The sequence below is a fragment of the Salvelinus fontinalis genome, unplaced genomic scaffold (genome assembly GCF_029448725.1).
Source record: "Salvelinus fontinalis isolate EN_2023a unplaced genomic scaffold, ASM2944872v1 scaffold_0008, whole genome shotgun sequence".
Taxonomy (NCBI): Eukaryota; Metazoa; Chordata; class Actinopteri; order Salmoniformes; family Salmonidae; genus Salvelinus; species Salvelinus fontinalis.
Window position 1 is genome coordinate 433,320 of NW_026600217.1, and position 13,168 is coordinate 446,487.

Genomic DNA, 13,168 nt, shown 5'->3' on the forward strand with positions numbered 1-13,168 from the left:
TAACTCTGTATAGAGATATAATAATGTATAACTCACTAACATGCTGTAATACTAACTCTGTTAGAGATATAATAATGTATAACTCACTAACATGCTGTAATACTAACTCTGTTATAGAGATATAATAATGTATAACTCACTAACATGCTGTAATACTAACTCTGTGATAGAGATATAATAATGTATAACTCACTAACATGCTGTAATACTAACTCTGTGATAGAGATATAATAATGTATAACTCACTAACATGCTGTAATACTAACTCTGTGATAGAGATATAATAATGTATAACTCACTAACATGCTGTAATACTAACTCTGTTATAGAGATATAATAATGTATAACTCACTAACATGCTGTAATACTAACTCTGTGTAGAGATATAATAATGTATAACTCACTAACATGCTGTAATACTAACTCTGTGAGAGATATAATAATGTATAACTCACTAACATGCTGTAATACTAACTCTGTTATAGAGATATAATAATGTATAACTCACTAACATGCTGTAATACTAACTCTGTTATAGAGATATAATAATGTATAACTCACTAACATGCTGTAATACTAACTCTGTGATAGAGATATAATAATGTATAACTCACTAACATGCTGTAATACTAACTCTGTTATAGAGATATAATAATGTATAACTCACTAACATGCTGTAATACTAACTCTGTATAGAGATATAATAATGTATAACTCACTAACATGCTGTAATACTAACTCTGTGATAGAGATATAATAATGTATAACTCACTAACATGCTGTAATACTAACTCTGTGTAGAGATATAATAATGTATAACTCACTAACATGCTGTAATACTAACTCTGTTAGAGATATAATAATGTATAACTCACTAACATGCTGTAATACTAACTCTGTTATAGAGATATAATAATGTATAACTCACTAACATGCTGTAATACTAACTCTGTTAGAGATATAATAATGTATAACTCACTAACATGCTGTAATACTAACTCTGTTAGAGATATAATAATGTATAACTCACTAACATGCTGTAATACTAACTCTGTTATAGAGATATAATAATGTATAACTCACTAACATGCTGTAATACTAACTCTGTGATAGAGATATAATAATGTATAACTCACTAACATGCTGTAATACTAACTCTGTTATAGAGATATAATAATGTATAACTCACTAACATGCTGTAATACTAACTCTGTGTAGAGATATAATAATGTATAACTCACTAACATGCTGTAATACTAACTCTGTTATAGAGATATAATAATGTATAACTCACTAACATGCTGTAATACTAACTCTGTTAGATATAATAATGTATAACTCACTAACATGCTGTAATACTAACTCTGTTATAGAGATATAATAATGTATAACTCACTAACATGCTGTAATACTAACTCTGTGAGAGATATAATAATGTATAACTCACTAACATGCTGTAATACTAACTCTGTGAGAGATATAATAATGTATAACTCACTAACATGCTGTAATACTAACTCTGTGAGAGATATAATAATGTATAACTCACTAACACGCTGTAATACTAACTCTGTTAGAGATATAATAATGTATAACTCACTAACATGCTGTAATACTAACTCTGTGAGAGATATAATAATGTATAACTCACTAACACGCTGTAATACTAACTCTGTTAGAGATATAATAATGTATAACTCACTAACATGCTGTAATACTAACTCTGTGAGAGATATAATAATGTATAACTCACTAACATGCTGTAATACTAACTCTGTTATAGAGATATAATAATGTATAACTCACTAACATGCTGTAATACTAACTCTGTTAGAGATATAATAATGTATAACTCACTAACATGCTGTAATACTAACTCTGTTATAGAGATATAATAATGTATAACTCACTAACATGCTGTAATACTAACTCTGTGATAGAGATATAATAATGTATAACTCACTAACATGCTGTAATACTAACTCTGTTATAGAGATATAATAATGTATAACTCACTAACATGCTGTAATACTAACTCTGTGAGAGATATAATAATGTATAACTCACTAACATGCTGTAATACTAACTCTGTGTAGAGATATAATAATGTATAACTCACTAACACGCTGTAATACTAACTCTGTTAGAGATATAATAATGTATAACTCACTAACATGCTGTAATACTAACTCTGTGAGAGATATAATAATGTATAACTCACTAACATGCTGTAATACTAACTCTGTTATAGAGATATAATAATGTATAACTCACTAACATGCTGTAATACTAACTCTGTGAGAGATATAATAATGTATAACTCACTAACATGCTGTAATACTAACTCTGTATAGAGATATAATAATGTATAACTCACTAACATGCTGTAATACTAACTCTGTGATAGAGATATAATAATGTATAACTCACTAACATGCTGTAATACTAACTCTGTGTTATAGAGATATAATAATGTATAACTCACTAACATGCTGTAATACTAACTCTGTGAGAGATATAATAATGTATAACTCACTAACATGCTGTAATACTAACTCTGTTATAGAGATATAATAATGTATAACTCACTAACATGCTGTAATACTAACTCTGTTATAGAGATATAATAATGTATAACTCACTAACATGCTGTAATACTAACTCTGTGTAGAGATATAATAATGTATAACTCACTAACATGCTGTAATACTAACTCTGTGAGAGATATAATAATGTATAACTCACTAACATGCTGTAATACTAACTCTGTTATAGAGATATAATAATGTATAACTCACTAACATGCTGTAATACTAACTCTGTTATAGAGATATAATAATGTATAACTCACTAACATGCTGTAATACTAACTCTGTGAGAGATATAATAATGTATAACTCACTAACATGCTGTAATACTAACTCTGTGATAGAGATATAATAATGTATAACTCACTAACATGCTGTAATACTAACTCTGTGTAGAGATATAATAATGTATAACTCACTAACATGCTGTAATACTAACTCTGTGAGAGATATAATAATGTATAACTCACTAACATGCTGTAATACTAACTCTGTTAGAGATATAATAATGTATAACTCACTAACATGCTGTAATACTAACTCTGTTATAGAGATATAATAATGTATAACTCACTAACATGCTGTAATACTAACTCTGTGATAGAGATATAATAATGTATAACTCACTAACATGCTGTAATACTAACTCTGTTATAGAGATATAATAATGTATAACTCACTAACATGCTGTAATACTAACTCTGTTAGAGATATAATAATGTATAACTCACTAACATGCTGTAATACTAACTCTGTTATAGAGATATAATAATGTATAACTCACTAACATGCTGTAATACTAACTCTGTTATAGAGATATAATAATGTATAACTCACTAACATGCTGTAATACTAACTCTGTTATAGAGATATAATAATGTATAACTCACTAACATGCTGTAATACTAACTCTGTGAGAGATATAATAATGTATAACTCACTAACATGCTGTAATACTAACTCTGTTATAGAGATATAATAATGTATAACTCACTAACATGCTGTAATACTAACTCTGTTAGAGATATAATAATGTATAACTCACTAACATGCTGTAATACTAACTCTGTTATAGAGATATAATAATGTATAACTCACTAACATGCTGTAATACTAACTCTGTTAAGAGATATAATAATGTATAACTCACTAACATGCTGTAATACTAACTCTGTGTAGAGATATAATAATGTATAACTCACTAACATGCTGTAATACTAACTCTGTTATAGAGATATAATAATGTATAACTCACTAACATGCTGTAATACTAACTCTGTTATAGAGATATAATAATGTATAACTCACTAACATGCTGTAATACTAACTCTGTGTAGAGATATAATAATGTATAACTCACTAACATGCTGTAATACTAACTCTGTTATAGAGATATAATAATGTATAACTCACTAACATGCTGTAATACTAACTCTGTTATAGAGATATAATAATGTATAACTCACTAACATGCTGTAATACTAACTCTGTGAGAGATATAATAATGTATAACTCACTAACATGCTGTAATACTAACTCTGTTATAGAGATATAATAATGTATAACTCACTAACATGCTGTAATACTAACTCTGTGAGAGATATAATAATGTATAACTCACTAACATGCTGTAATACTAACTCTGTGATAGAGATATAATAATGTATAACTCACTAACATGCTGTAATACTAACTCTGTGTAGAGATATAATAATGTATAACTCACTAACATGCTGTAATACTAACTCTGTGTAGAGATATAATAATGTATAACTCACTAACATGCTGTAATACTAACTCTGTGTAGAGATATAATAATGTATAACTCACTAACATGCTGTAATACTAACTCTGTGAGAGATATAATAATGTATAACTCACTAACATGCTGTAATACTAACTCTGTGAGAGATATAATAATGTATAACTCACTAACATGCTGTAATACTAACTCTGTGAGAGATATAATAATGTATAACTCACTAACATGCTGTAATACTAACTCTGTTATAGAGATATAATAATGTATAACTCACTAACATGCTGTAATACTAACTCTGTTATAGAGATATAATAATGTATAACTCACTAACATGCTGTAATACTAACTCTGTGAGAGATATAATAATGTATAACTCACTAACATGCTGTAATACTAACTCTGTGAGAGATATAATAATGTATAACTCACTAACATGCTGTAATACTAACTCTGTGAGAGATATAATAATGTATAACTCACTAACATGCTGTAATACTAACTCTGTGAGAGATATAATAATGTATAACTCACTAACATGCTGTAATACTAACTCTGTTAGAGATATAATAATGTATAACTCACTAACATGCTGTAATACTAACTCTGTGAGAGATATAATAATGTATAACTCACTAACATGCTGTAATACTAACTCTGTGAGAGATATAATAATGTATAACTCACTAACATGCTGTAATACTAACTCTGTGAGAGATATAATAATGTATAACTCACTAACATGCTGTAATACTAACTCTGTGTATAGAGATATAATAATGTATAACTCACTAACATGCTGTAATACTAACTCTGTGAGAGATATAATAATGTATAACTCACTAACATGCTGTAATACTAACTCTGTGAGAGATATAATAATGTATAACTCACTAACATGCTGTAATACTAACTCTGTGAGAGATATAATAATGTATAACTCACTAACATGCTGTAATACTAACTCTGTGAGAGATATAATAATGTATAACTCACTAACATGCTGTAATACTAACTCTGTATAGAGATATAATAATGTATAACTCACTAACATGCTGTAATACTAACTCTGTTATAGAGATATAATAATGTATAACTCACTAACATGCTGTAATACTAACTCTGTTAGAGATATAATAATGTATAACTCACTAACATGCTGTAATACTAACTCTGTTAGAGATATAATAATGTATAACTCACTAACATGCTGTAATACTAACTCTGTTATAGAGATATAATAATGTATAACTCACTAACATGCTGTAATACTAACTCTGTGAGAGATATAATAATGTATAACTCACTAACATGCTGTAATACTAACTCTGTGAGAGATATAATAATGTATAACTCACTAACATGCTGTAATACTAACTCTGTGAGAGATATAATAATGTATAACTCACTAACATGCTGTAATACTAACTCTGTGAGAGATATAATAATGTATAACTCACTAACATGCTGTAATACTAACTCTGTTATAGAGATATAATAATGTATAACTCACTAACATGCTGTAATACTAACTCTGTTATAGAGATATAATAATGTATAACTCACTAACATGCTGTAATACTAACTCTGTGAGAGATATAATAATGTATAACTCACTAACATGCTGTAATACTAACTCTGTGAGAGATATAATAATGTATAACTCACTAACATGCTGTAATACTAACTCTGTTAGAGAGATATAATAATGTATAACTCACTAACATGCTGTAATACTAACTCTGTGAGAGATATAATAATGTATAACTCACTAACATGCTGTAATACTAACTCTGTTATAGAGATATAATAATGTATAACTCACTAACATGCTGTAATACTAACTCTGTGTTATAGAGATATAATAATGTATAACTCACTAACATGCTGTAATACTAACTCTGTGAGAGATATAATAATGTATAACTCACTAACATGCTGTAATACTAACTCTGTGAGAGATATAATAATGTATAACTCACTAACATGCTGTAATACTAACTCTGTGAGAGATATAATAATGTATAACTCACTAACATGCTGTAATACTAACTCTGTGAGAGATATAATAATGTATAACTCACTAACATGCTGTAATACTAACTCTGTTATAGAGATATAATAATGTATAACTCACTAACATGCTGTAATACTAACTCTGTTATAGAGATATAATAATGTATAACTCACTAACATGCTGTAATACTAACTCTGTTATAGAGATATAATAATGTATAACTCACTAACATGCTGTAATACTAACTCTGTGAGAGATATAATAATGTATAACTCACTAACATGCTGTAATACTAACTCTGTGAGAGATATAATAATGTATAACTCACTAACATGCTGTAATACTAACTCTGTGAGAGATATAATAATGTATAACTCACTAACATGCTGTAATACTAACTCTGTTATAGAGATATAATAATGTATAACTCACTAACATGCTGTAATACTAACTCTGTTATAGAGATATAATAATGTATAACTCACTAACATGCTGTAATACTAACTCTGTGAGAGATATAATAATGTATAACTCACTAACATGCTGTAATACTAACTCTGTGAGAGATATAATAATGTATAACTCACTAACATGCTGTAATACTAACTCTGTGAGAGATATAATAATGTATAACTCACTAACATGCTGTAATACTAACTCTGTTATAGAGATATAATAATGTATAACTCACTAACATGCTGTAATACTAACTCTGTGAGAGATATAATAATGTATAACTCACTAACACGCTGTAATACTAACTCTGTTATAGAGATATAATAATGTATAACTCACTAACATGCTGTAATACTAACTCTGTGAGAGATATAATAATGTATAACTCACTAACATGCTGTAATACTAACTCTGTTAGAGATATAATAATGTATAACTCACTAACATGCTGTAATACTAACTCTGTGAGAGATATAATAATGTATAACTCACTAACATGCTGTAATACTAACTCTGTGAGAGATATAATAATGTATAACTCACTAACATGCTGTAATACTAACTCTGTTATAGAGATATAATAATGTATAACTCACTAACAGGCTGTAATACTAACTCTGTGAGAGATATAATAATGTATAACTCACTAACATGCTGTAATACTAACTCTGTTATAGAGATATAATAATGTATAACTCACTAACATGCTGTAATACTAACTCTGTTATAGAGATGTAATAATGTATAACTCACTAACATGCTGTAATACTAACTCTGTGAGAGATATAATAATGTATAACTCACCAACATGCTGTAATACTAACTCTGTGAGAGATATAATAATGTATAACTCACTAACACGCTGTAATACTAACTCTGTTATAGAGATATAATAATGTATAACTCACTAACATGCTGTAATACTAACTCTGTTATAGAGATATAATAATGTATAACTCACTAACATGCTGTAATACTAACTCTGTTATAGAGATATAATAATGTATAACTCACTAACATGCTGTAATACTAACTCTGTGAGAGATATAATAATGTATAACTCACTAACATGCTGTAATACTAACTCTGTGAGAGATATAATAATGTATAACTCACCAACATGCTGTAATACTAACTCTGTTATAGAGATATAATAATGTATAACTCACTAACATGCTGTAATACTAACTCTGTGAGAGATATAATAATGTATAACTCACTAACATGCTGTAATACTAACTCTGTGAGAGATATAATAATGTATAACTCACTAACATGCTGTAATACTAACTCTGTGAGAGATATAATAATGTATAACTCACTAACACGCTGTAATACTAACTCTGTGTTATAGAGATATAATAATGTATAACTCACTAACATGCTGTAATACTAACTCTGTGAGAGATATAATAATGTATAACTCACTATCATGCTGTAATACTAACTCTGTGAGAGATATAATAATGTATAACTCACTAACATGCTGTAATACTAACTCTGTGAGAGATATAATAATGTATAACTCACTAACATGCTGTAATACTAACTCTGTGAGAGATATAATAATGTATAACTCACTAACATGCTGTAATACTAACTCTGTGAGAGATATAATAATGTATAACTCACTAACATGCTGTAATACTAACTCTGTGAGAGATATAATAATGTATAACTCACTAACATGCTGTAATACTAACTCTGTGAGAGATATAATAATGTATAACTCACTAACATGCTGTAATACTAACTCTGTTATAGAGATATAATAATGTATAACTCACTAACATGCTGTAATACTAACTCTGTTAGAGATATAATAATGTATAACTCACTAACACGCTGTAATACTAACTCTGTTATAGAGATATAATAATGTATAACTCACTAACATGCTGTAATACTAACTCTGTTAGAGATATAATAATGTATAACTCACTAACATGCTGTAATACTAACTCTGTGAGAGATATAATAATGTATAACTCACTAACATGCTGTAATACTAACTATGTTAGAGATATAATAATGTATAACTCACTAACATGCTGTAATACTAACTCTGTGAGAGATATAATAATGTATAACTCACTAACATGCTGTAATACTAACTCTGTTATAGAGATATAATAATGTATAACTCACTAACATGCTGTAATACTAACTCTGTTAGAGATATAATAATGTATAACTCACTAACATGCTGTAATACTAACTCTGTTATAGAGATATAATAATGTATAACTCACTAACATGCTGTAATACTAACTCTGTTATAGAGATATAATAATGTATAACTCACTAACATGCTGTAATACTAACTCTGTTAGAGATATAATAATGTATAACTCACTAACATGCTGTAATACTAACTCTGTGAGAGATATAATAATGTATAACTCACTAACATGCTGTAATACTAACTCTGTTATAGAGATATAATAATGTATAACTCACTAACACGCTGTAATACTAACTCTGTTATAGAGATATAATAATGTATAACTGACTAACACGCTGTAATACTAACTCTGTTATAGAGATATAATAATGTATAACTCACTAACATGCTGTAATACTAACTCTGTTATAGAGATATAATAATGTATAACTCACTAACATGCTGTAATACTAACTCTGTGTTATAGAGATATAATAATGTATAACTCACTAACATGCTGTAATACTAACTCTGTGAGAGATATAATAATGTATAACTCACTAACATGCTGTAATACTAACTCTGTGAGAGATATAATAATGTATAACTCACTAACACGCTGTAATACTAACTCTGTTATAGAGATATAATAATGTATAACTCACTAACATGCTGTAATACTAACTCTGTTAGAGATATAATAATGTATAACTCACTAACACGCTGTAATACTAACTCTGTTATAGAGATATAATAATGTATAACTCACTAACACGCTGTAATACTAACGCTGTTAGAGATATAATAATGTATAACTCACTAACATGCTGTAATACTAACTCTGTGAGAGATATAATAATGTATAACTCACTAACATGCTGTAATACTAACTCTGTGAGAGATATAATAATGTATAACTCACTAACACGCTGTAATACTAACTCTGTTATAGAGATATAATAATGTATAACTCACTAACATGCTGTAATACTAACGCTGTTAGAGATATAATAATGTATAACTCACTAACATGCTGTAATACTAACTCTGTGAGAGATATAATAATGTATAACTCACTAACATGCTGTAATACTAACTCTGTGAGAGATATAATAATGTATAACTCACTAACATGCTGTAATACTAACTCTGTGTTATAGAGATATAATAATGTATAACTCACTAACATGCTGTAATACTAACTCTGTGAGAGATATAATAATGTATAACTCACTAACACGCTGTAATACTAACTCTGTTATAGAGATATAATAATGTATAACTCACTAACATGCTGTAATACTAACTCTGTGAGAGATATAATAATGTATAACTCACTAACATGCTGTAATACTAACTCTGTGAGAGATATAATAATGTATAACTCACTAACACGCTGTAATACTAACTCTGTTATAGAGATATAATAATGTATAACTCACTAACATGCTGTAATACTAACGCTGTTAGAGATATAATAATGTATAACTCACTAACATGCTGTAATACTAACTCTGTGAGAGATATAATAATGTATAACTCACTAACATGCTGTAATACTAACTCTGTGAGAGATATAATAATGTATAACTCACTAACATGCTGTAATACTAACTCTGTTAGAGATATAATAATGTATAACTCACTAACATGCTGTAATACTAACTCTGTGAGAGATATAATAATGTATAACTCACTAACATGCTGTAATACTAACTCTGTTAGAGATATAATAATGTATAACTCACTAACATGCTGTAATACTAACTCTGTTAGAGATATAATAATGTATAACTCACTAACATGCTGTAATACTAACTCTGTGAGAGATATAATAATGTATAACTCGCTAACATGCTGTAATACTAACTCTGTGAGAGATATAATAATGTATAACTCACTAACATGCTGTAATACTAACTCTGTTATAGAGATATAATAATGTATAACTCACTAACATGCTGTAATACTAACTCTGTGAGAGATATAATAATGTATAACTCACTAACATGCTGTAATACTAACTCTGTGTTATAGAGATATAATAATGTATAACTCACTAACATGCTGTAATACTAACTCTGTGAGAGATATAATAATGTATAACTCACTAACATGCTGTAATACTAACTCTGTTAGAGATATAATAATGTATAACTCACTAACATGCTGTAATACTAACGCTGTTATAGAGATATAATAATGTATAACTCACTAACATGCTGTAATACTAACTCTGTTATAGAGATATAATAATGTATAACTCACTAACATGCTGTAATACTAACTCTGTTAGAGATATAATAATGTATAACTCACTAACATGCTGTAATACTAACGCTGTTATAGAGATATAATAATGTATAACTCACTAACATGCTGTAATACTAACTCTGTTATAGAGATGTAATAATGTATAACTCACTAACATGCTGTAATACTAACTCTGTTATAGAGATATAATAATGTATAACTCACTAACATGTGGTAATACTAACTCTGTTATAGAGATATAATAATGTATAACTCACTAACACGCTGTAATACTAACTCTGTGAGAGATATAATAATGTATAACTCACCAACATGCTGTAATACTAACTCTGTGAGAGATATAATAATGTATAACTCACTAACATGCTGTAATACTAACTCTGTTATAGAGATATAATAATGTATAACTCACTAACACGCTGTAATACTAACTCTGTTATAGAGATATAATAATGTATAACTCACTAACATGCTGTAATACTAACTCTGTTATAGAGATGTAATAATGTATAACTCACTAACATGCTGTAATACTAACTCTGTTATAGAGATATAATAATGTATAACTCACTAACACGCTGTAATACTAACTCTGTGTTATAGAGATATAATAATGTATAACTCACTAACATGCTGTAATACTAACTCTGTTAGAGATATAATAATGTATAACTCACTAACACGCTGTAATACTAACTCTGTGTTATAGAGATATAATAATGTATAACTCACTAACATGCTGTAATACTAACTCTGTGTTATAGAGATATAATAATGTATAACTCACTAACATGCTGTAATACTAACTCTGTTAGAGATATAATAATGTATAACTCACTAACATGCTGTAATACTAACTCTGTTAGAGATATAATAATGTATTACTCACTAACATGCTGTAATACTAACTCTGTTATAGATATAATAATGTATTACTCACTAACATGCTGTAATACTAACTCTGTTATAGAGATGTAATAATGTATAACTCACTAACATGCTGTAATATTAACTCTGTGAGAGATATAATAATGTATAACTCACTAACATGCTGTAATACTAACTCTGTTAGAGATATAATAATGTATTACTCACTAACATGCTGTAATACTAACTCTGTTATAGAGATGTAATAATGTATAACTCACTAACATGCTGTAATATTAACTCTGTGAGAGATATAATAATGTATAACTCACTAACATGCTGTAATACTAACTCTGTTATAGAGATATAATAATGTATAACTCACTAACATGCTGTAATACTAACTCTGTGTTATAGAGATATAATAATGTATAACTCACTAACATGCTGTAATACTAACTCTGTGAGAGATATAATAATGTATAACTCACTAACATGCTGTAATACTAACTCTGTGAGAGATATAATAATGTATAACTCACTAACATGCTGTAATACTAACTCTGTGTTATAGAGATATAATAATGTATAACTCACTAACATGCTGTAATACTAACTCTGTTATAGAGATATAATAATGTATAACTCACTAACACGCTGTAATACTAACTCTGTGAGAGATATAATAATGTATAACTCACTAACATGCTGTAATACTAACTCTGTTATAGAGATATAATAATGTATAACTCACTAACATGCTGTAATACTAACTCTGTTATAGAGATATAATAATGTATAACTCACTAACACGCTGTAATACTAACTCTGTGTTATAGAGATATAATAATGTATAACTCACTAACATGCTGTAATACTAACTCTGTGAGAGATATAATAATGTATAACTCACTAACATGCTGTAATACTAACTCTGTGTTATAGAGATATAATAATGTATAACTCACTAACATGCTGTAATACTAACTCTGTTAGAGATATAATAATGTATAACTCACTAACATGCTGTAATACTAACTCTG

At 28.1% G+C, this 13,168-nt stretch overlaps 1 protein-coding gene across 1 annotated transcript in view; it reads left to right on the forward strand.

The window, feature by feature from the left end:
- The window catches only part of LOC129842031 (prominin-1-A-like), a 102,610-nt gene that overhangs the window by 47,363 nt on the left and 42,079 nt on the right, over window positions 1–13,168 (forward strand). The gene's annotated exons all lie outside the window — the stretch shown is intronic.